Source organism: Phoxinus phoxinus (genome assembly GCF_949152265.1).
Source record: "Phoxinus phoxinus genome assembly, chromosome: 10".
In the NCBI taxonomy this organism is placed as follows: Eukaryota; Metazoa; Chordata; class Actinopteri; order Cypriniformes; family Leuciscidae; genus Phoxinus; species Phoxinus phoxinus.
Window position 1 is genome coordinate 28,569,752 of NC_136885.1, and position 24,576 is coordinate 28,594,327.

Sequence of the window (24,576 nt, forward strand, 5' to 3'; positions counted from 1 at the left end):
AGTTTCAGGTTGAGATGAAGATGGATGGAAGTACTTATTCAGCACAAGTCTCATTTTGCTTTACAATATGTAACATCATCTTCCCACACACTCTCTCTTTCCTGTTCCTCTCCAATCTATATATAGACCAATATCCTAACTTTACAAACTGCTTGTGTAAATGAATATTTCGACAAACATGTACATTTTGTCATGATTTCTATCATCATTTGCTCCATTAAAATGTTATCCTGTGTCTCTGCACCAAGAGTAAATGCCACTGACCGAGGGAAAGATTTCTGTAATGTCTTAAATGTCTGTTTCTTGTATAAAGTTGCAATGTCAGCAGACTTTCATTGTATGGATTATTTTTATGTTCATTTTTGTCCTTTTTTGGTGCTTGACAGATCCTGAATGATATCTCCTTTTGTATTTGGAGAGTGTTTGGAACTAAATGAGGGTGAGTAAATGATGCCAACATTTTCATTTTTGGGTGAACTATTCCTAACTAATCCATTTTTGCTTTAGCTAAACAGTTTTCCTTTTGATGAAGAAACTAGCAGCATTGAAGTACACAATCAGAGCTGCTTCCGGCCTCATTTCCATCTCAAAACACTGGTGTGACCAAACCTCTGGGGAGAAAACGCAGCACTGATGTCTTTCATGTTCCAAGCCCGAGGATTCTCATTTTCCTCTGGATCTGTGATGAGAAGCAGGCAGAAGTGTGTAAAGAAGGTTAGGCTGATGGCTTTTTTTTCTCTTGCAGATATGCACTGATCTGTTTACTTCTCTGTTTTGTGCCCCAAATGTGTTTAACTCTCACCAGCAGCAGGTCTCAATTGCTTTGAAGTGCCGCCTCACAGCTCTCGTGTTTAAAATCTTTAACCGTATGTTGAAAGAATTATTGATTATATTGGCATAATTTTGAGGTGAACCATTGTCATATAATTTATTTTGATAATACATGTTATGACTCTTGTTTTGTGCCCTTGTAAAAATTAAACTTTTGTGAGCTTTGTAAATGCCAGTACCAGCAGGCTTACCATCAGCTCCAAAACACTCATAAAATGTCAAACTTTAATTAAAACAGTTTTTGAAATAAAACGCTATAGCCATGCCACATCACAAAAAAGTAACACCAGACTTTTGAAGTTAGTCCAACATTTTTTTTATTTGTTGAATTTGCTCCTGTAAAAAAAAACAAATATATATATATATATATATATAAAATGTTTATATTGTTTGTATTATACAAATATATATATAATACAAAAAATAAAAACATTTTATATATAGCACAGATGTATATTGTTCTTCTCTTTTTTTCATGGCCAGTATTTCGTATCAAAGAGTAGTTAAGCTGATTGAATCCTGCTGAAAATCTTTTTATCTAAATCTAGTTTAGTTTTACATTAGTGTGATGATGCTCAGCTAATATACTCTAATAAGCACAAATTTACAAAGTGCACAGAAATATTAAGTAATATTCAGTGATGCATTGATACATCTAATGATGATGCTTTAGGTTTTGGCTAAAACTATGTATTTTAGGAGGCAGCATTTTCAACAGCCTTCACACACCTCTGGTGCTTTAAAATGCTGCCTACGTAGGCAGCGCACTAGTTTTAGAACAAAGCAAATGACTTGCCATGCAGTAGGTAATGAGGCACTCTTTTACGCACAGTACTTCCCAGTTGCTAAAAAAAAACAATGTCAACAAAGCATATTTCTGAAGTGACTCAGAGTACGTCTCATCTAATTTGTATGTTTATCCTTAGTCAGTCTTATAATTTGCAGCCCTCATCAATACAGTACCAAGGTAGGATTCATTGTGTCTTATTTTGCGAGCCATCCAATAGCTGTTTGCTGGCTTTAAACTTTTACAGAGAGGCTCACAAAAATAACCCTGGCACACACTTTAAAGCTCAACATCTAAACTCAGGACTAAAGGGTAGATGTAAAAACCAGAAAGAACAAAGATGTGTGTGGAAGTCTTATTATTTCCTATTGGGAAAAATTAGGTGAGAAGATTTTTAACAGCAAAAGCACTATTAAACTCGACTAGCTCACAGCCATAGTGAAAGCAAAAGAGCCGGTTTCTGAGAAATGTGAAAAGAGTGATGAACGGATGGAAAGATGTACTGACAGGAGAAGGATGAAGAGATAAAAGGAAGCAGAGAGAGATTTAGGTGCACGTCAGGAATGTCAAGCACAATGAATGTCATGGGAGTCTCTGCTGTCCCTCAGAGTCACTCTACAATTGCTCTATCGTGGCGCAGGAACCGTAGTCGCCATTTACATGCTAGTTTAGCTCTGCCAATTCAATCATGCCATGATGAACATGAGAATGGAGCCCTGTCAGGATCCATTACATGAGGGACGGTTGAAAATCGGGGCGAGTTAAGCAGGGTCCTGGGTTTTGCATCGCAATTGAGGCTGATACAGTAAGGCTGCGGTTCCTCTGGTTGCTCACACAGGAAGAAGTGGACCAGCTGTATAAATCAGAATTCAAAGGAAGGGGGCTGGGGGAGGATGCTGGCAGCCAGACTGAAGAGGGGCCCAAAAAAAGTCCTGCTGTCAAGCAGCTCATTCATCAAACGCAGAGAGGGTGGCCTCAACCGGAGGCCCAGCCGGCCTGTCCTTCTCTCCTATGTTGGGGAACACTTTGGCCTGGGCTCATTTTAGCAGGAGAAGGTGTTAATTAAACTACCCAGAACAGTCTGAATGCGAGAGAGTCGAGCGTAGAAGCCGTGAATCTTGCTGGGCTCCTCTCAAAGCCCCCGCTGTGTGTTGGATGTGTGATCCTGGCACTGCGCAATCCTCTCAGCCTAAAGTTGTTTGATGGCCCACACCTGCCACCTCAGCCATGCTGATCTTGGGCAGTCGGATCTGTTTATCGTGGCATTCGAGACTTGTTAGTGACTCATAGCTTTACTCACTAAGTACTTTAACTTTTGTTCAAAGGCCTTTTATAGTCAATTAAAGAAATAGTTCACCCAAAAAATGCTTTTTTCTGTCATCAAAATTCTGTCATCATTTATTCACTCTCGTGTAGTTCCATATCTGTATGTCTGGCTTTCCCAAAATGTGAATTTACAATGAAAATAAATCAGAACTGGGGCCATGTGAAAAAATATTCACTGCATTTCTGGACATCCATCCTTGTTTTCCTTTATGCGGCAATGGGAGAAGTAACAATTTTCAATCGATAGATGAATTTTGGTCACACCTTTTCAATGAATCTTTTGATCCAAAATCTGTAAATTTGATTAATCCACAAATCTCAATGACTCTCACTAACTTGAACAGAAGAAAAATGATTTGTGAATCACAACTTCAATTTAGTTTTGTATCTAACGCAAAGCTATCACGACTTAAAACTATAGGCACAGACTTTTGTGGACCAATACTGAAAAATCAGACACCAGTCGCCATAACCAAGGACTTTTATTTATGTTAAAATCACGTTGCATAGAATGCTGGGTAATGTGTGAAGTTGCTTTTATGATGCTTTAGTGCCCATTTATTGCACTTGATAAAACTAACAGTACATTCCTAAAAATGTCTTCTTTTTTGATTCACATAACCCTCAAATGATATGAAGGAACACAATTTTCATTTTTGGATGAACTATCCCTTTGAGTTTAGATTTTTTTTAAATATATTTTGTTAAACTGAAAATTGGCAATAACATTGTTGGTGTATAGGGTCACATTTCTCTTGAAATAAATCACGCTTTCTGAGTGGCATGCATAAATGCGGTCCTATTTGAGGGTAAAAGTTTAGATTGGATGGTGTATTTTTATGTAAAATACGCATTTTGGAGCCCATGTATCTGTTACTGATACAACAGAGGAATGATGAGACCAAAGAAACAGCAATAGCATTTTAGCTACTCACTGGAGGCTATGGAGGAAATGATCCAAATCACTGTGAATGCAAACCTTTCAGGCAAAAGCAACCTATCAGTCTCCTAATCTAAACAATGCTTGTAAATGGAGATAATGTTCTCCTTTGTATTGCGATAGAAATTGATATGAAAACATATGACATCAGCATCAAAGAGTCTGATGCAATCCTGGGTAACAGACATCCTGCGTCTTCTTGTCCACCATGTTCCAGATACACAGATCAAGCTCCTAAAAAAGAGACTGCAGATTTGCCCCCACTGCCTATGTCGAAGTTTTAGGATAAATTTGAACCGACAGCTCCACTGCAGGGATAAATAATGTAACCGCATTTCGGGACATCATTAAGAGTAATGTTTCACTTTCGGTCCCCTAAAATCCCTTTCACACATTTGAATAATAAACGGCTTTGTGGATTAATCTGAAAGTTCAACCTGAAGTCAAACTTGAGCTGCTTCCAGCACGCTCAGATTAAAACCCGAGGCCTGCCGCAGGATGAACGCGCATCGAGCCCATTTTTCACTCGTTAAGCAGTTCGGCTTCTCCTCTTCAGTCCCGCCACCAACGGGAGAGATTTAAGCGCCGTGCAAAATAAAACACATGATGAATTAGAGGACCACTGTCCTTGTGTGATAGATTAAACTGCAGCGAGGAGCACACGTGTGAGAGCGTGTCCTCCAGTGTCAGCTGCGTCTCTCCTCCTGCACTGCTGTATACCGGCACCAAGCTGACAGATCACCTGTCTGCCGGTGCGCTGGAGGGGTCTCTTCCTGACCGACACAAGGTCGTTCAGTCACTCAGAGAGTTTGGACGGCCTGCCTGCCGCATTAGTCAGCACTTTCCCGCCACTCCCCATTCTCTCTGACTAATTTGGGCTTTATAAATGGAACGAGCTCCGAGCACATTGAGACATAAACATGATCATTACTTTGAAGTATGAGCAGTCAAATGGACAGACCCACATGCTCTATCCGTTGTCACTGAACTTGCGGAGTTGTCCTCAACGGTTTTAAATGAAGCTTTTTGAACACAGACAGTGTTAGAGAGTTAGTGAAATAGCAACTTCATTGTATTGAATCGTTTTGTTCGAAAACTCTTTCACTAATTCAGTGAATCGCTGCAAGACATTATTGTTGGTATTGCAATTTTCAGTTAATTTTTGCTGTATCACTAGACTTGACTAGAAAAAAATTGTGTTTTAGTTGGATTAGTGTAAGTTATATGTTATGCATATGTATTTGTTCATGTTTAATGCTGTCTATAGATGAACAGTATTGATATTTTTGATATTGTGTCGAGTAGTATTCTTACATTAAAATATCTTTGATCTTGTCAAATAATCTAATAGAGATTATTTTGAACTGTAAGCATCTGAAAACGTAATTATTAATGAAAATATGATATTTATTATAGTGTGTGACTTCTGTAAGGCCTATACGTTTATTTATGAACTGCATAAATACGTTTATTATATAAGTTATTATATATTAACTGATAATATGTATTACGTAAATGCAATGTAAGTCACTTTGGACAAAATAAAATAATACTGTATTATGTATTGATAATGATAGATCATGTTCTGTACGAAAACAGAAAAAAAGAAAACCAGAATACTAAAAGCTAAATGGCTATATTTTCAGAAATCGCAAAAATGTTACATTTATTAGAGGTATTGGTATTGAAATCAGTGATATTGTCCCTGATATGCCAATTCCTAATGTTGGCAATTGATCCTTTTTGTTTTTTTTCTAATAAATACTGCTTTGTCTGGAAAATAATACTATATTATGTCATGGAAAACAAAAATCTGACGGAAAAATACATTGTCATACTTGTTTATTAAAAGTATATTGTTGGAGTAAATACAATATTAGCAATATTGTTAGCTAAAATGTTAACAAAATTGGATTTCACTTTATTTTGATGGTCTATTTAACACATTCTGTTGACTATAAGTAATGTTGCACCAACATGTCTACTAACTCTCATTAGAGTGTTAGTAGAATATTAGTAGACTTGTAGGGTTAGAATAAGTTGATATAAGTTACTTATAGTCAGTAGAATGTTTGTTGAAGGACCATCACAGCACAGTCTACTAATACTCTAATGAGAGTTAGTCGACATGTGGTTGCAAAGTTACTAATAGTTAGGAGAATGTTCAAAAGGGACCATCAAAATAAAGTGTTACCAGAAATTGTTATAGCTGAATGATTTTAGTAACTTATTGTATAGCCACTTGATTGACTGTACTGTAGACTGTCTGCTGTAGCTTGTAGGAAGCTTTGGTTTCAGAATAACTCCCTATATCCCGTCATGCGGTAAGAAACGCTCTTCCATGACTTGCAGCGTTGTTAGTAGACACGGTCCTGCTGCCAGAAGAGTCGACAAAGCTTCCGCAGGGTAAGGCAACTCCTCTTCCTCTGCTTCCTGTTGGGCTGGCCAATTTCCGGTAACTGTATTTGGACCTAGATTATTCTCTGTTAATGTTGGCAGCGCTTCAAACTGGTCTCTCACTACTAAATGTCGGTAAAGCCATTGGATGAAGTTATTTACAGAGCCATCCACAGCGGCTTCTGTGTCAAGCCAGACAGGAAGTTTGATCTGTAAAGGAAAGCGAGATGCACTTTTACGCCTCAGAGGGCAGCACGTTTCCACAAAATGTTTTGGGAGTGAGTCGTAAATGTCAGACATTATTATAGAGAGACAAAATTAACTTGCACTGAACAAAAAGTAATTCATATGTTGATCATATTCCAGTTGTTGACATTATATTTTACAGAACTTGTCACTTGTAAATTCAGGCTAGTGCTGTTTTACAACTGAAATCATTCTACATCGTTGTACATTCTGCTTATTATCTAGCTGGCTAACATATGAGGTTTTGTCAAAATTACTAGAATGGTCTTGTATAAAAAAATGTATACCGTTCAAAACTTTGGGGGGTTTAAGATACGCTTTAAAATTGGCAAAGTGTTTATTCTCTTCACATTGTGTTGCCCTTCACAGTTTATGTCCTTCCACTCTTTTTTTCTGTGCTTTGATCTATCAAGGTCTGACCAAACTGATACAATATAAGTAAACCCATAAAATTAACTTAATAAAGTGAAGAAACCCATTGCCTTAAAATTAAGTAATTAAAAAAAAAAAATTTAAATTAAAAAAAATTCAATTAAGCTTGAAGATTATTACTTAATTTTAAGGCAACACATTTCCTTGATTTTTTAAAAGTAAGGTCAACTGATCACATTTCGATTTTTTTTTTTTTTTACTTTTTATCAATTTAATGAACAGAAGTGTCAAAAAAAGTTATTCTGACCCCAAACGTTTGAACGGTAGTGTAAATATTATTTAGAACAAATATAAAAATAAATTTCTAAAAATAAACTGGCTCATTCTTTTGTGATGGGGTCACTGAAAAACTGCTCCCACTGTAGCAAAAATAAAAATAAAATCGATGTTTTGACATTGAAAAAAAAGATAGAGTAGTCTGAGTCAGACAGCTCTTTTTTATAGGTATCAAGAGAGCTGCTCCTTCTGGCTCCATTGTATACCTGTGGACTTGTTGAAAGTCAAGGGTGGATGTGGCATATCTGAGAATGTTTTTACTCCTGTATTCCTAAAGAATGTAATTCATCAAAGGCTGAGAAGTTAGTTCTTTATCCAATTTAATACATGTTATGAATGTACAGGAATTCAGACACAGCCTATACATGTGAGATGAACAATGAAAAGCATTACTTGTAAGAGTCGCATGAATCGTGCATAGAGCACATATTGATTTATTGACACTGGGAAAAATTGCTGTCATGTACATGTACACCCACAGGGGACTAATGGAGGTTAGTTACAGATCTGGCATGCTGGGTGAAAAATGAAGGATGTGATATCAGGGCTGTATGTGAACCAGGAACTGTGGTGTTACAAAGGTCACAATCTTGCCCTGCACTGGAGTGAGTAAAATGCCTCCAGAGGTATTGTCTGCAAGATTGGGATTGGTTAAAATGACAATCGTGTGATAGTAGATTTAATTTATTCTTTCATCTTCTTCACTTGTTTCTCTCTCTCACTTTCTCCATCTCTGTATTTTGGTCAGTATTGTGGTTACTCTAAATTCCTCAGGGTGAGTCATCTTTTACTCCGTATTGTCTTCCCGAAACTGTTCCTGCTACTCATGGCTTTTTTGGCTCCCCATGAAAGCATGAATGTTAGATACCTTACTCACTTCCTGAAGAGCATGCAGCATGAAATGACTGAACTCCAGTGCTAATTTCCCATGAAGCGTTGTGCACATGCTCACGCCTTGATGCACTTAAGAGCAGGGTTATTAGTGAACTCAAATGAAAAGCATAAAAAAATATTTTGTTACTTGAAAAATAAATAAACGTTAGCTCAAAATAAAACGTTTAAGAACAACATGCACTGTAAAATTATTTTTTAATTTTTACAGGAAAATACAGGCAGATGTGGTTGCCAGAATAATTTAGTAAAAATACAGTAAAAATGTAAACACATTTACAGAACACCCTGTAAATGTAACAATTTAAAACTATAATTTACAAAAAAAAAATTAACTGGTAAATCCAACAGCCCTTTTCTAATTAGCAAGGCCATGTCGCTACTTAAATCTGTTTTGTAATTTTAACATATACTGACATCTACCATAATAAAGATAAAACCACATGATCAAAGTTCATCACAAGCAGCTTTTCCATAAGCTGAGGTAAATGCTGATATGTCATGTACACAAATGCAAAACATGACAACACACGAGACACTAAAATAATAAAAGAATCATTCATTTAACAACAGAGGATGTAACATGCAACCCTAATGGACATAACTTGTCATGATTCTGCCTTGGTGTCCTTGAGTTTCCCTGGTTGTAAGGCAGGATCATGACAGAATCATGTTTTGTGTACAAGCGCATGGCCAATTGTTTGGGTCATGTGCTTGTGTTGTCTCGTTAAGTAACCCCGCCCCCTTGTTATCCTCGTCTTGTGATTATTGTCTAGTCAGTTTCACCTGTCTTCGTCATTAGTGTTCCTTATATAATCCCCATGTGTTTGCTGTCCTGTGTCGGTTCATTGTGATTCTTTCATGTGAATACCTTGTGAGAGTCTTGTGTAGTAAGTGCCTTATCCTGATCCTGTTGTTAGTTTATTGTCAAGTTTGTCTAGTGTGTATCAAGTATAGTCATCCCTTGTCAGTCTTGCCCTCGTTTTACCCCCTCGTGGGTTTTTGTTTTCCCCTGTTTGTCTGTTATATTAAACGTTGTGTGAGTTCATACTGTCTGCGATTGGGTTCATCCTTCCACACCATAACAGAATGAACCGACCAAAGAAGAACCCAGCAGACTGTATGTCCTCCCTTGCCAAGCGACAATTGGAGCTCCGGGAACAATGGTGGTCGTCGGCTATCTCCGATACGAAGAGTGGCAAGAGTCTTTTTCCCCCTCCTCTGTCTGAAGGAGAGGAGCTGTTTCTTCGCCCATTCCGAGATTTGGTGGACCGTTGTTGTTGGGAGGAGCTGGAGGCTTCCTCCATGAGATCTCCACCTGCCACACTGCCAGTGATCCAGGAGTCGCATCTTAGGTGTTGTTACGCAGGAGGAACAGGGGTGCCCCACTTCGACTCCTGAAACGTCATCCGCACCTGTAAGTCTCCGCGGCAAGCGAGGGAGACGGATCTCGTGGGAGTCTGCTTCGGAGTCTTCAGCGACGGAGTCAACCCTGCCAGAGTCTGTCCTCCTAGCACCAGTTACGGACCCCGCTGAGATTCTTCAACCGGTCACTAGTCCTACTGAGGTCTCGGCACCGCGACCTAGGAGAAAGAGGAGGAGGAAGGGAGCCCCCCGTCCTTCGTCTCTGCCTGTCCCGGAGCCCGCTGCAGCAGTGAACGCCGTCCCAGAGCCCGCTGCAGCAGTGAACGCCGTCCCAGAGCCCGCTGCAGCAGTGAACGCCGTCCCAGAGCCCGCTGCAGCAGTGAACGCCGTCCCAGAGCCCGCTGCAGCAGTGAACGCCGTCCCAGAGCCCGCTGCAGCAGTGAACGCCGTCCCAGAGCCCGCTGCAGCAGTGAACGCCGTCCCAGAGCCCGCTGCAGCAGTGAACGCCGTCCCAGAGCCCGCTGCAGCAGTGAACGCCGTCCCAGAGCCCGCTGCAGCAGAGAACGCCGTCGCTGCAGCTGTGAACGCCGTCGCTGCAGCTGTGAACGCTATTCCTGAGCCTACAGTTGTGGGCGCTGCAGAGAGGGCCGAGGCCGATTCAGCTGCCGAAGAGGTTTTGCGGTCTGTTTCTGCCCGTCAACGCATGCCTGTCCTTGTCGCCGCAGAAACTTTGTCAGAATACCTAAGAACCCTTGTCAGGATCCTAGAGGTCCCTGTCTGTCCAGTCATGTTGCCCTGTCCCGAGTCCACACCTGCTGTGAGCGTCATACCCCAGTCTGCAGCCGCGACCGCTGTTCCTGAGGTTGCAACTGTGAGCACTGCACCCGATCCTGTCCCTGTGAACACTGCACCCGATCCTGTCCCTGTGAGCGTTGCACCCAAGCCTGCCACAGTGAGAGCAGCACCCGTATCTGCCACTGAAAGCGCTGCACCCAGTCCTGCCCCTTCTGTCTTGTCCCCCGTCAGGAGTCCTGTTTCCTCATCCTCTGTGTCCTCTATGTCGGAGTCTGTTGCTGCGTCCACTAATGCAGTACCCCAGTCTGTCTTCCCGGTCGCCCCTGTCTCCACTGGTCCCCGGACTGTTTCCCCGTTCGTCCCTGTCGCCACTTGTCCCCGGACTGTTTCCCCGTTCGCCCCTGTCTCCACTTGTCCCCGGACTGTTTCCCCTGTCGCCACTAGACCCCGTACTGTTTCGCCCAAGTTCCCTCCTCGTGTGTCTCCCTCCAAGCCTGCCCGGATTCCTTGTCCACTGCCCTCGTCCGGAAGACCCAGGACCACAGTCCCTCCCACCCACCCTGGACATTCCCCCATGAACTCTGTTATTCCTCCACCTCCTCTGCCATGTTTGTTGTTTTTATTGTTCCATCCCAACCCTGTCTTTGTATATTATTGTCTGCCTTTGTTAGTTTTTGTCATGTATTGTTGGTTTATGTCTTTGTCACAGTCTGTCATGTCCCGTGTTTAATGTCCCCTTGAGGAGCGTCTGGAAGCCGCTCCTTAAGGTGGGGGTTCTGTCATGATTCTGCCTTGGTGTCCTTGAGTTTCCCTGGTTGTAAGGCAGGATCATGACAGAATCATGTTTTGTGTACAAGCGCATGGCCAATTGTTTGGGTCATGTGCTTGTGTTGTCTCGTTAAGTAACCCCGCCCCCTTGTTATCCTCGTCTTGTGATTATTGTCTAGTCAGTTTCACCTGTCTTCGTCATTAGTGTTCCTTATATAATCCCCATGTGTTTGCTGTCCTGTGTCGGTTCATTGTGATTCTTTCATGTGAATACCTTGTGAGAGTCTTGTGTAGTAAGTGCCTTATCCTGATCCTGTTGTTAGTTTATTGTCAAGTTTGTCTAGTGTGTATCAAGTATAGTCATCCCTTGTCAGTCTTGCCCTCGTTTTACCCCCTCGTGGGTTTTTGTTTTCCCCTGTTTGTCTGTTATATTAAACGTTGTGTGAGTTCATACTGTCTGCGATTGGGTTCATCCTTCCACACCATAACATAACTGATAGCAAAAACCTTAGAAGAAACATAATTAATAAAATTAAAAACCATAAAATGTGAGCCTGTCACGCAGGGGATTCTGGGAATGTCATTTAATGGCTTTTCACTGTAAATTAGATGATTTTGCTCTTTGCATTTACAGTAAAAGTATTTGGTTTGGTTCCCTATTAGGATTTTATACATGTGTTATTGTCTGACTGGAAAAAATGGTTAAATTTGCGAAGTATAACAAATATAACGTATCCTTATAGCACAAATTGTATTGGCTGAGTTATGTGTTGCTAGTAGTATTAATGCTTGTGATGAGACTATACTATTATTAAACTGCAATATTTCTTGTTATCTGCAGGACATTTAACAAGGTGCTTCATAGCACAAAGGACTCTCTACCAGCACATCTATCTGTGCCATGTGTCCCTGCACCAACGCCATCCTTGAGGATGAATTTAACTGGCAAAGTCTTTATTCTCTTCACATCGTGTTGCCCTTCACAGTTTATGTCCTTCTGCTCTTTTTTTTCTCTGCTTTGATCTATCTAAATGCAAGCTCTTCAAGGTCTGACCAAACCGCTACAATAGTAAGTAAATCCATAAAATTATTTGTCTTCTCTCTATATGTTCAACTTAAAAAGCACTAGATCGTGTCATTCAAATTCAGATGTTTCAAAAACCCTTTTTAAGACTGTCCTCACTCGCATACTTTTCTGCCTTGTCATATTAGGAAAAATCAGTCTCAAGGTGAGAGTGACGGCCAAAAACACACCAGCAGTGATTCATAAGCGTTCTTTAGGACAACAGCGGTGCAACTTTTTTTTTAACACACACTCACGGTATAGTGTCTTTTTTTTCTTTTCTTTTTTTGTCTTTTTTTTTTTTGTAGAATAGATGACCAGATTATTCCAGACTTTCCCGAAAGGACGAGTACTATAACAAAATAAATTTACATCCCTACTAAAAAGGACTTTCACCAGGTCAAGACTTTCATACATATTTCAAAGAATGTTCTGGAACAAAATGATCTGGCAAATCTGAACGGCGCTGCAGTCGATTCTTTCCAAATTCCTTCTCTGTGACTTTCGCACAGACTTTTAAAATTAATCTGATCCACTTAAAAGCATTGCCAGCATTTGTCTAGATATCACATTCACTCCCATCATGTTGACAGAGGGTGGAGGCTTTTTTTTTTTTAACCACAGCTGAAAGGCCATGTCTTAGAGATACTGTAATCTCACTATCTAGAGAGAAAAAAAATGGCAGGGAGACTGGTATATTTTGAGTTCACTCCGCCGAACAAGTGCTATCTTTGCCACAAGGATCTCCAGCCCACTCGGATGAGAGTCAGGTATTTGAGCTATGCGGGGCAAAGGGAAAATAACACGTCTACAGACTTGGTGTAATGAACCAATATGAAAAACGTCAAAGTAAAGCCACAGGTCAGAGGAAAGTGGAGACCATTAAATGGGAGGCTGTGCGACCGGCAGAGGAGGAGGGCACAGTCTAAAAGGTCACAGTCACCCTGTATTGCAGCTCTTGTCAGTCTCTCTTAAAGACCTGTGCACCACCCACCAGAAGTCTCTAATAGGATTTGAGCTAAGAGCACAAAATAACAGACGCCTTAAAGCGATAGTTCACCTCAAAAATGAAATTCCATCTTTCCGTCCAAATTTATTCACGCTGTTGTTCCACACCCACATTCAAGGAGAAATCATGAACTTTCACTGCTAAAGTCAAAAAGCATGCAAAAGTGCCATAACGAGAATTATGTAAATATAATGTAAAGCAGCAATATAAAAATGCACAATATAAAGCATACAACAGAATGTTTGATGAACATACTGACATTTATATGTTTATTTGAACTTGTCAGTTCACTACTAGAGAACCAATGATTGTGATTTACTTAAATGATTCACAACAAATGAACGATTCATTAATTAATCAGATCATGATCTTGCAAAGTAAAGCTGAAGAAATAGAGCGAAAATCACTTAAACATTCTGTTCTTCACACAATGTATAACATGAGTTTAGAGTCCAAGTCATTGGGAAAAAATATGGGTTTGGTACATGAGGGTGGGTGCATGATGAAGGAATTTATTTTGGGGTGAACTACTTTTAAAGTCTTAAACAAGGGAGAGAGGGGAGACGTAAAAAGATGGAGAGAGGAAAAAAAAGGGAGGGGGAAATCAATAACGAACAGCTCCGCAACAAGAACATAATCAGAATGGCAGGCCGATTTATTACTCAGGATTAATATAGCCATTGGTGAGGTCGATTTAATTTACTGGGAAAAGCAAGAAAATAAATAAAACATGGAAAACAAATAGAGTCCTCATTCAAATTCATTAGAGGCTTTTGCGAGGTGTCGAACGGAATTCCCCCGTTAAAGTGCGGGTCCATGACAAGTTCACGTGCTCCTTCAGCATTCTGGACACTAAGTTTGAGTGACAGCCCAAATTAGGTTAATAATTGGCATATTTGTTTTGTTATTCAGTTGTTAAAGAATAAGGTTATGAAAGTAGTGTGTTTTCTTTCATTACATTATGAAAATGGTGGTGCCCGGATATATAGGGTGGTTTGTGCTATCGTGTGTGTGTGTATAGAGGGTGTATTCGTGATGTCGTGTTACGACAAAGAAGGTGTTTGATTGGTAGAGCGACGTCTCAAGAGTGTTAAGACTGGTACTTCTCACTACGTCTGTCTGTGTTTCTTTGTTTTTTTAGAGAAGGTTGCATTGATGCACCATTCTGCAACTGTCTTTATAAGCAAGTCAATGAATCACCCAAACACACTGATTCATTTAGGAACGTAACAAGTGACTGTCTTTATGAGTGAGTCATTGAATCGTTTACTGAACTGTTTGCACAAAAACACTTTCACGTTCAGGAACGCCTATGACTCTTTTTTTTTTTTTTCTCAATGGACCCTTTTTACGGACTATGCTGAGGCATTTCTACAATAATTAACATTATATATCTTGCAATGTTTTATTATATGTCAACAATAAATGCTTAGTATACTTTGTGTAATTCATCCTGTCATTAAGGCCCTGTTTACACGAGAATGCTCGCGGGTGAAAACGTAAAAATATTTTATCAGATGTGCCTTTCGTTTTAAACGGCGACGGCGTTTTTGTGGCTTAAAAACGCAAAAAAGTGAAACCACCCTCCAGAGTGGAAATCTTAAAAACGCTCCACCGTCGCGTTCCCGTCTAAAGGGTAAAAACACAAAAGTCTGCTAGACAGTGAAGGCACCGATCTGCTCACGGTGGCTCTAGTCGCGTACGCATTTACTTCACAGGCATGCGCTAGTAGGCCTACAGGAAAATAACAAAACATTATCAAACTAAAATATAGTATTCATTTTATTGAAAAAAAAAAGAATCTGTAATTTTTGAGCGACACGCGAAGAGCACCGAGGGTTAAAGCAGCAGCTTTACCGTATTAAACATGAAAAACAGTGTCAGCGTCTCTTTCACTTTCAGTGTTTCACATTGCCACCTAGCCGCCTGGAGTGCACACTACATCAAATTTCACACACTTTTGCGTCACCATATGCACGCAGATTTTCCCCCCATAACGCTCGTCTAAACGCAGAATAAAAAGTGATAACGCAACGCCACTTTTGCGTTTTCTCTTCAGATCGTTTCCGTGTAAAGACCAGCCTAAATGACAAAAACTAGCAAACACTGCTGCAAGGGCGTTGCTAATACATCTGCTTAGGTATCGTCTCTTCTGACTACAGTTATCTTCGATTTCTTTAATTATTTTTTTCTTTTGTTCTGGATCGTTTTTCCAAGCCTATGTTGGGCAATATTGTTTTTAAAATGTAAGTTTCTTAATATTGACTTCTTGTTCATTGATCTGTTGTATAAAAGCAATACAACACTAATCACGTACTTTCAGGGGCTCCTGCACCAGCTGAACAGGTGCCATGAAGATGAATGGAAACGCTAATGGATAGCTCTTTTCGGGTATTAGACCTACGTCAAACTTACTTGACTTATAGGAACTTTGGTAGAGTGCCTTAAAATAATGTTTTGAAAACATGTACATTTATTCTGAACTTTTATAAGCTAGAAAATATAGCTCCGTAAGACCACACACATGTGATATTTCTCCTTTTTTTTCCCCCACAGATGACGACGATTGATAGCCAGGCACAGGGGCCCATGCACCTTCTACATTTGGAGTTGAAACGCACACCCTGCCACCTCCTGACTGCATTACTCATCCACAGCCAAACAAATAAATCAGAATAATGATAATAGTCAAAATTCAAATCAGCCGGAGGAAACGGTCCATGAAAGCACCAATGATGACGTACGTGCTTGGCTGTGTTGACGGCAGCGAGCGATTTCCACGACAGTGTTTAAATAGGTGCGGTCCCACTCCTCCTCACAGAGCTCAGTGCCTGGATTACTTCATAATCCACAGCATATTATGGGCCTGGCACTAATTGAAAGATAAATGAGTTTATTTGGGTTAAATCCATCACCATGACATGAACCCAAAGGAGAGGGAGGAGAGATGGGAGCGCAAAGGAATACTGAAGACGTTTGACTCGCGCCTTTCTATCAGCCAGCTGGATCAGAAGTAACATCAGAGACGAACACGCGCGGGATCACAAGTGATTAAGGATGTGAGAGGAGGAGGCCAATATATCCAAGCCTCATTTTCATGCAGAACATTTACTTAAAGGTACAATGTTACTTTTTTTGTTAAAAATGAACAAGATTTAAATAATGAGTCAATACATAATCAAACTTCCAAACAGTGTTTTTGTCTTACCCTGATTCAGGGCGAGAGATGTCAAACAGCTCCTCCCCTTTTTTAAATAGCCAATAGCGTTTCATTTATATCACAGCTCGGCCAGAGCCGTCGAGCTCGATAAAGCCGCAGTTTCCTCCTAATCTCTAACAGTTTCTTCTAATCTACTATATCGCTTTAAAATATATAGCATTCTGTACAGAATTCAACTTTTTCTGGTCTGTGCCGACTCGCACATGATCCGTACTGTGCTATTAGACTGTGTGTGCGCTGCAGCGGTTCGTGTGACACTAAGATGAAACCAGACTTTTATTCGTCCCAATGGAAAATATATATTAGACTGTCTGAATCTGAATATTAGACTTGCCTATTCCCTATATAGTGCACTATGTGCCATTCACCATGTAGAAATCATTAAATGTGTGAACATGTGACTGATTTAACCGCAGCTTCAACATCTATTTGTAATGTAGGGGACAAGACGCTTTCGATTCTAGAGAGCATCTGATTGGACAGAAAATCTGATGAGAAAAAATCTGATGGATCAAAATCATTGATCCATGTTGGCGGACGTGAGAGACTGTAAGTTTTGAATGCTTATATCTTCTAAATGGAAATGTTAATGTTTTGGAGCACACTAGCTTATAGATAACAGTAAGTCTAACATATTCATACTAAAAGCCAAAAAAATTCAATTTTGATTTCATGGGATCAGTACATTTGATTTCTGAATCCATTGAAGATCATTTTCTCTGCAGAAATTGTGCGACAGCCAAAGAGTCAGGGCTGGACACGACACAGTCAGACAGTGTTCACATTTTCCACTTCATACGCTGTCTCTTATTAACAAGTGAAACGTGTAGAGCTTGTTTTACCGCCAATGTGTGTAAGCCTGTGACCAATCAAAAGTTCTTCATGGAAATATGGCGACGCTAAAAGGAACAAAACTCTGGGTTTAAGAGCCATAAGCAGATAGAGCAGCGCTGAAATCAGTCCCTAAATATAACTGCTGAACTTGTGAACTGCAGAGTCCGATACAAAGCCTGAACTTTTTGCGGTGACAGAATAACAAAACTGGCATGGCTTTCTCACGCTTTTAAAGACACAGATGGAGCTTTTCTAAGTGGGCCATGTGACTCGCCCTACATCATAAATTCACATGCACAGCATCTGGCTCTACTCCTGCCAAATGCTGAAAACCACAGGTGCATTTTTCTGAGAAGAGTGAAATATATCCACATCTAATAGTCCAGATTGTTTGACAGATCAAGTCCAGACCGGATTTCTATTCACATACAGCAATAGAATCAAAATTACAAAGTTTAACAAAAAAGCCTTATTGTCTATCCCCCCACAGGAGTAGAAAAGTGTCTTTAGACAAAGACTCAACAAATAATACGAATAAACACAAGCAACACTTTAGAATAAACAAAATATTACATTACCCACACAACTCTTATGAGAACCTATATTCATCTTAAAATACTATTTAAAATACTAATGGCAGTTGGAATAAATGTCTTCTTATACTTGCCCTTTTTCATCTAAATGCAAGAGAAAAATGCATCCACCCGCCGCCGAGACACGTGTCCTGAAGAGAACAGACGTTTTAAGTGGGAGGGGAGATTAGCGTTTTTGATTAAAGATTACACATGAATTTTAAACAAATAAGGATGTGCATGGATAAATCCTTTATAATAAACACTGCAACATTCTGTAAAAGAAAAAAGGAAGCATTTTGGTTTCATGTTGACTAAAGTTAAGTCCTGTTCGCACAAAGACCGTTAACTATAAAGTTAAGTATAATGTTAACTATATTAGCGCTCACACCATTTGTCATCTGCCGCTTTAAATGCTTGAAGTCTTTGAAGGATGGATTTTGCATGGCTCTCAAAATTTTTATCGTTCATCAGCTGAAAAAAAAAACATTGCGAAAGTGATTCCCATGATAATCGTTTCCCTGTGCCGTTCTCATTTTAGTTGTGGTGTGGACTATTCTTTTATATTTAGAACCATTTTGGTATATAATAGTTATCGTCCCTGAGATATACAGTATATATAGTTTATCAAAATATAATTGTTGTTTCTTGGCCCCTTTAAATCTATAAAGCTGTATGCATCATATTTGATACATGACTTTCTGAGGCCTCTACATCATTAACATGATCAATACTTCCATAATTCCTTTTGTTTATGATCTCTTATATGTCTTAAGCCCCTGCTGGTGAATCATCCAAACTCTTCAGAAAGTAGAAGGACTCTGTCATTTCCAAAATGTCCGCCTCATTGTTGTAATGCATCTTTTTGCTAATTTACTTTCTGGTCATCGAAAATATCATGCATGCAGCAGAAATTGAAATTTTCTTGAGCACCAAATCAGCATATTAGAATTGATTTATGAAGGATCATGTGACACTGATAACTGCTGAAAATTCAGATTTTCCATCACAGGAATTGTATTCATGTTTTAAAATCTTGTGCGCTGTTTTAAATGCAGAACCCTTGAGAAACATCCCACGTGTTAAGGCAACCCCATCAACCCGCCCACAGCCTCTTAGCAAAAGGAGATAAAAAAGGGACTTGATTCTTCTCCTCCCCCAGCAACTTCTCGACGTTAATTGCAATCAGGGTTTCAAAGTACAGCCTGGCACGCACCATTGTATTTATGTGCGCAGAACCGGAGAAACTTGTGAAAGAATGAACTATACCATTATATCCAATGTCTAAGTGATTTTGAAAAGGCTGCCGCTCTGCAATTTTTCTCAATTAGACGGCTAAGACACCTCTCTCTTCTAGACCAGAGCTGACAATCAACTGGGAACATTTTCATTCCTTTTTTTTGTCTTGTTTTCCACTTCTGACATCTTTCAGTTTTACACAGCTTTGGCATACGACACAATAGCACTGTCAAAGACATAAAGAGAGTTTATTTATTGTTTAGCGTGTTTTGAAAGAACGCCTGAGGCTTTTTCAACGGAGCTTTCGCCCACTTTTGGAGTGACAATAAACACAAACAACTGTAGATTATCTTCTTCATGAAGTCCTTGAGATGGAGTGCTTAAAAAGTAAAGTCCTTTATCGGAGGAAGGGCAAAGTAATGCTCACAAAGAGACAAACTCTGCTCTGCTCTGACTATTTTGGACCAAAGCGATTACCAATAAAGTGGATATATTGTGTAACAGGCAATTATCAAAGTAGGTGGCCAAGGATTTCCTGAGATCTGCCCTTTTAAAACTGTTGAAAAATGACTGGTACACAGAAACTTAGCCTGGCGCAATTAGATTTGAAAAAAGATAGTGACCACTTAGCCATGACATTTTTGTTTTTATATATTTAAAAAAACAACCAACGTCCCATTGAGTTTCTCTCAACTTTTTAGAGAAATTGACAAATATATAAAACATTAATGCATCACACATGCAACACACACACACACACATTATATATATATATATATATGGCTCTCTGGAATACTCAATTTTGGATTTTGGCATTTAGTAGTCAGGCTATTCCCTCAACTTTGGTGACGTGCATAGCAACACTGTGTATATTGCAATCTGGAAACTGAGATTGGGGCTGTGTTAGAAATCGCCCTTATACAGTGCACTATTTGAGGGAACAGCCATTTGTATTAGACATTATCAAGTGCACTCATTCAATCCCATAAGGCCCCTCAATAATGACTGTACAACCGATGTACACTCAACGAATAGTAGCTAGAATATAGAGCGCTGCAGTATTAACTTACAATATTTTCGTTCTCCTAGCCGTTGAGTGTACAACGGAGTGTATGTTGAGTGAATGTGGGCAAAGGGGGCAATTTCGAATACAGCCCGGCGCCATTGTCATGTGGTCAGAATATTGCAGACTCGCACTCTCTTGTTACATACAAACGCAACTGCTGCTATTTTGAAGACTTCCATATTAATATTACTGTTAATTGTTTCAGTGTTTGTCTTGTTGCAATAGAAGATTTTTTTATGTTCTTGTTTTAATGGAATATTTTTTATTTCCTAGATAAAGTTTAACATACAAAGTTGATTGTATGTTAATTTAAGGCATCAATCTTTTTTTTTTTTTACAGTGTAGGTGGGATTCTAAAATAATTCCAAATGTCCACATATTTATTTATTTGGTATCAAAAATGAACATCTTCCTTTACATTTTCTCTTACAGATAACGTTTTAAATAGTACTTTGAGCACCTCCCGCACAGTGTCCTATAGGGAAAACCATTGTGTCCTCCAGGTTTCCTCATTTTCTACATTAATTTGCACAACAGCTCTTTCATAATAGATATATGTGCAATGACATGACTGCAAGCTGGGAAGAAAACTTAATGACATAAGTTATGTGAAAATGTAAATTGGATTCCATGCCCATGAGCAGCAGTAATTAATTTCATTGAGGATGGCGGAGCTCTAACTTGTTGGCCCCTGCACATCCTTTTTCATAAGAGGCACGGAACAGAAAATAATGTAATGCCGCAGCTGAATGAATAAGTTTGAATTTCCCAAAGGTGGACGTTGATGTTTCAGAAAATGCCCCTTAATTAATGCACAATCGTCAAGGAGCACAAAATGAAATTCTCATTAAGGTTCATTTTCTCACACTTATGCATTTAAGAATCGGAAGGCCATGGAGAAAAGCGTAAAAGAGGGAGGTTCACGACAGTGAAAAGTCAGGCCATAGGGAAGCACGAGGATGAAAAAGTGCAAGGGGGTGGAAGACAAAACATGCTTTGCAAATGTGAAGCAGGCGTCTCCCCTAAGTGTAACCCAATGAGCGATCAGGAGTAAGTTAATTAGATTGACTCTCCATCTCTCCTTCTTACCTCTGCTTCGCTCCATCATGCTACAGACTCTCTATGGGAAAAGAAAGGTGGGGGGGGGGGGGGGGGGGGGGGTTTAGCAGCTGCCACATTTTTCCATTCTCTTCAGATGGGATCTAACGCAACTTTGAAAAGGCGTTGAGCAGCCAGCGATTCTGAAGCGAAGAGCAGCAAAGATTAAGTCACCATCGCCGCAGATGTCACAATCAAAACCTGAATAATACACAATCTCTGCCACAATCTCGCGCCTCATAGACCGGCTTCCTGCTCCACTTGCCTTTTCAGCAGCAGCTCTCAGCAATTTTGTTCCGTATGTGTCTCTGTGTGAAAAATGTGTGAGAGAGAGAGAGAGAGAGAGAGAGAGAGAGAGAGAGAGAGAGAGAGAGAGAGAGAGAGAGAGAGAGAGAGAGAGAGAGAGAGAGAGAGAGAGAGAGAGAGAGAGAGAGAGAGAGAGAGAGAGAGAGAGAGAGAGAGAGAGAGAGAGAGAGAGAGAGAGAGAGAGAGAGAGAGAGAGAGACCCCTGCAGCTGGTCCTCAGAATCCAAACTAATTTGTCCCAATCACAGCTTTGGTCTTGGGAGTCCCCTTCCATTTATCTCTCTACTTTCTCTCCGATCATACTGCCACTTGACGGATCACTCCCTTTTAAAAAATGCTTCACTACAATTCTTGTCTGATTTGCCACCATGTGGTCTATGTCTTGCCCACATTTGTCTTTGAAGTCTTAATTACAGACCACAGCACTCACAAGCAAAAAACGAGTCTCCCGTAATGCCGTTAAACACTGTGTGTGTGTGTGTGTGTGTGTGTGTGTGTGTGTGTGTGTGTGTGTGTGTGTGTGTGTGTGTGTGTGTGTGTGTGTGTGTGTGTGTGTGTGTGTGTGTGTGTGTGTGTGTGTAAATTTGTACTCAGTTGTGACCAAAACCTGACAAAATTCCCTTTAAAAAGGAAAAAAAATTGGACATCAGTTTGACAGAATATACTGTTTGTACAGTATAAAAATAATTACGTCTATGGAATGTCCCCATTTAGGTGGTGTGTGTGTGTGTGTGTGTGTGTGTGCGTGCGTGCGTGTGCGTGTGTGTGTGTGTTTCTGGCTGCTCGTTAATTGTTTTGTCGATGACTTACCAAGCATTTTAAAATCCCCAAAGAGCCCCAAATCCCTTCAAATGTATGATATAAATCATCCATGCATTTCAGAGGTGATGAGTTATTGCCAGGTTTCATTTAAACTGCTCCATGCATTCTTGGGTTCCATTTTAAAAGAATGTGGGGTGTCATTCAGCATAAAGTGATGTATTATAAAGGAAAGAGTTTTGTCTGGGTTTCATTTCTCAAAGATATTGTGTGGCAATGAACTTTTTGAGAATGCTCCCTCTGCGTACCTGTCAAAGTCTGTGTCTGTGTGTAAACGCGTGCTTGAGAATTTAAGCCTTTCAGGTTCTACAATCATTTGCACTCATCTGGGTTAAATCATGACAGCTTTGTGAGGAGATGTGGTGGATGTTACAAACACAAACTGAAAGATCTGTATTACCTTCAGCAGACACCCATCATTTCCAAAATTCATACAATGCCAGCAGTCTATTTATAGGCAACTATTGTTAACATCACAGTAATGGTAACAGCGGGTTGTCATGTATGCAGTTTCAGGCAACTTAAGTTTTCTGTCTGTTCTTTATTGGAATGGTAATAGAGCTTTTTAGTTGTTGTTGTAAACGTATATTTTTTTCATTTAACAGGAAATGTTTGAAAAATATTTTTTCTAGAATAATACAGTAACATTAATATAACAAAATTCTTTAATTTTCTAAATGTTTTGTAGTCTCCCCCCTTTTTTAACAGCAACTATACAACTTCTATCTGGGTCTTTAAAGTCTTTCATTACATATGTGTAATATATCTATCCATTCTGTATTAATTATTATTCTTATTGATTTTATTATCCTGCATGAGTCTGTCTCCTTATGATGAACTTTGCACACATGGACTTTAGATCTACATTTGCAAAAACAGCCCGTAATGCTTATTTTTATTTTCTGCAGATACTTATTAGATGATGCTCAGATGGGCTGCAGCTGAGATTTGATCAGAACTCATTATTTTTCAGCTCTTCATTAAATATTTCTCCTCGACAGATAACAACACATGTCTGGAGTTCTGTTGTACGGATGCTGCCAGAAAACAACACACCACGGGCAGACACAGACCAGCCTTGGCCTCAGGCTCCAGCCCAAAATCTACCTTCTCCTCCTGGCAGACAACAGCTACCGTTTCCCTCAATAGCAACTCAATCACAAACCTGAAGGTACTGCCAAGACAAGTCCCTGAGACAATTAGCTCATGCCGTAAAATAACACACCACGTCATTGTAGTCTGAGAGGCTCGGGATGGGGAAGATTCTGAAGATGTTTATAATAAGCTGTTCAGTTTTTTAGCTCTGATTCTCAAGCTTCTTTGGAGAAAATCCCAGCCGCTCTGCATGTTTTGCTTAATTTACCTCATTACTTCGCGCGGCTGATTAGTGAGTTCTTGATTAATGAACTTAATTAATGGTGCTGATGCTTTCCTGGTAATTTATGGAAATATTTATGGGATAACTGGACTCTCTTCGATCACAACATTTGCATTTTGCACCACTTTGTTGTTATGGCGACTCGCTGTAGTTATGATAATCAAAGTCCCTTTAAGACAAGTCATTTCACTCGGCGGCCATCTTTGAAACGCCTCTGGGGCGTATCTCTTTAAATGGGGAAACATCAACAAAAACATCGTAAGCTTACGATTAAATTTCATATTTGAAATCACCATTGAAATCTGACAACAATTGTCTCATAAATGTTGTTTATGTCAAACAAAACAATAAGAAGTGGCACGTGTTTTGTCAAAACAATACGAATGACATGTGTTGTGTTATTCTAGTCTTTGGCATAATGCATTGCATGTTTTTAGTTTCATTGCTAGTACTTTATGACCACAGCTTATGCATATGGAGACTTTACTCAAGATGAGTAATGAAGCATTGTCTTCACACATTTAGGGTCTAAGCTTGGTAGAGAGATATACCTTAAAGGGTTAGTTTACCCAAAAATGAAAATTCTGTCATTATTACTCACCCTCATGTCGTTCCAAACCTGTAAGACTTTCGTTCATCTTCGGAACACAAATGAAGATCTTTTTAATTAAATGAATATGTTGCTTCGTTGACAGTCTATGCAACTACCACTTTCAAGCACCAGAAAGGTCGTAAAGACATTATAAAAGTAATCCATATGACGCCAGTGGTTTAACCTCAATGTTATGAAGCGACGCGAGTGCTTTGTTTGCTTAAAAAAGCATAATTTACCACTTTCTTCACAAGACTACCATGACACGTGCATGTTGTGTTGATGCAAGAGCAAACGTGCTTTTATAATGTCTTTATACCTTTCTCT

At 39.7% G+C, this 24,576-nt stretch overlaps 2 long non-coding RNA genes across 2 annotated transcripts; both read left to right on the plus strand.

Annotated features, from left to right (window-relative positions):
- Positions 1-522: 522 nt before the first annotated feature.
- Positions 523-15,560, plus strand: LOC307005792. Its single transcript, XR_013799331.1, has 3 exons — positions 523-714; positions 11,896-12,123; positions 15,450-15,560. It is a non-coding gene; the product is annotated as an uncharacterized lncRNA (long non-coding RNA).
- Positions 15,561-15,695: 135 nt separating this feature from the next.
- Positions 15,696-23,442, plus strand: LOC307005791. Its single transcript, XR_013799330.1, has 3 exons — positions 15,696-16,244; positions 16,787-16,895; positions 23,281-23,442. It is a non-coding gene; the product is annotated as an uncharacterized lncRNA (long non-coding RNA).
- The last annotated feature ends 1,134 nt before the right edge of the window (positions 23,443-24,576 follow it).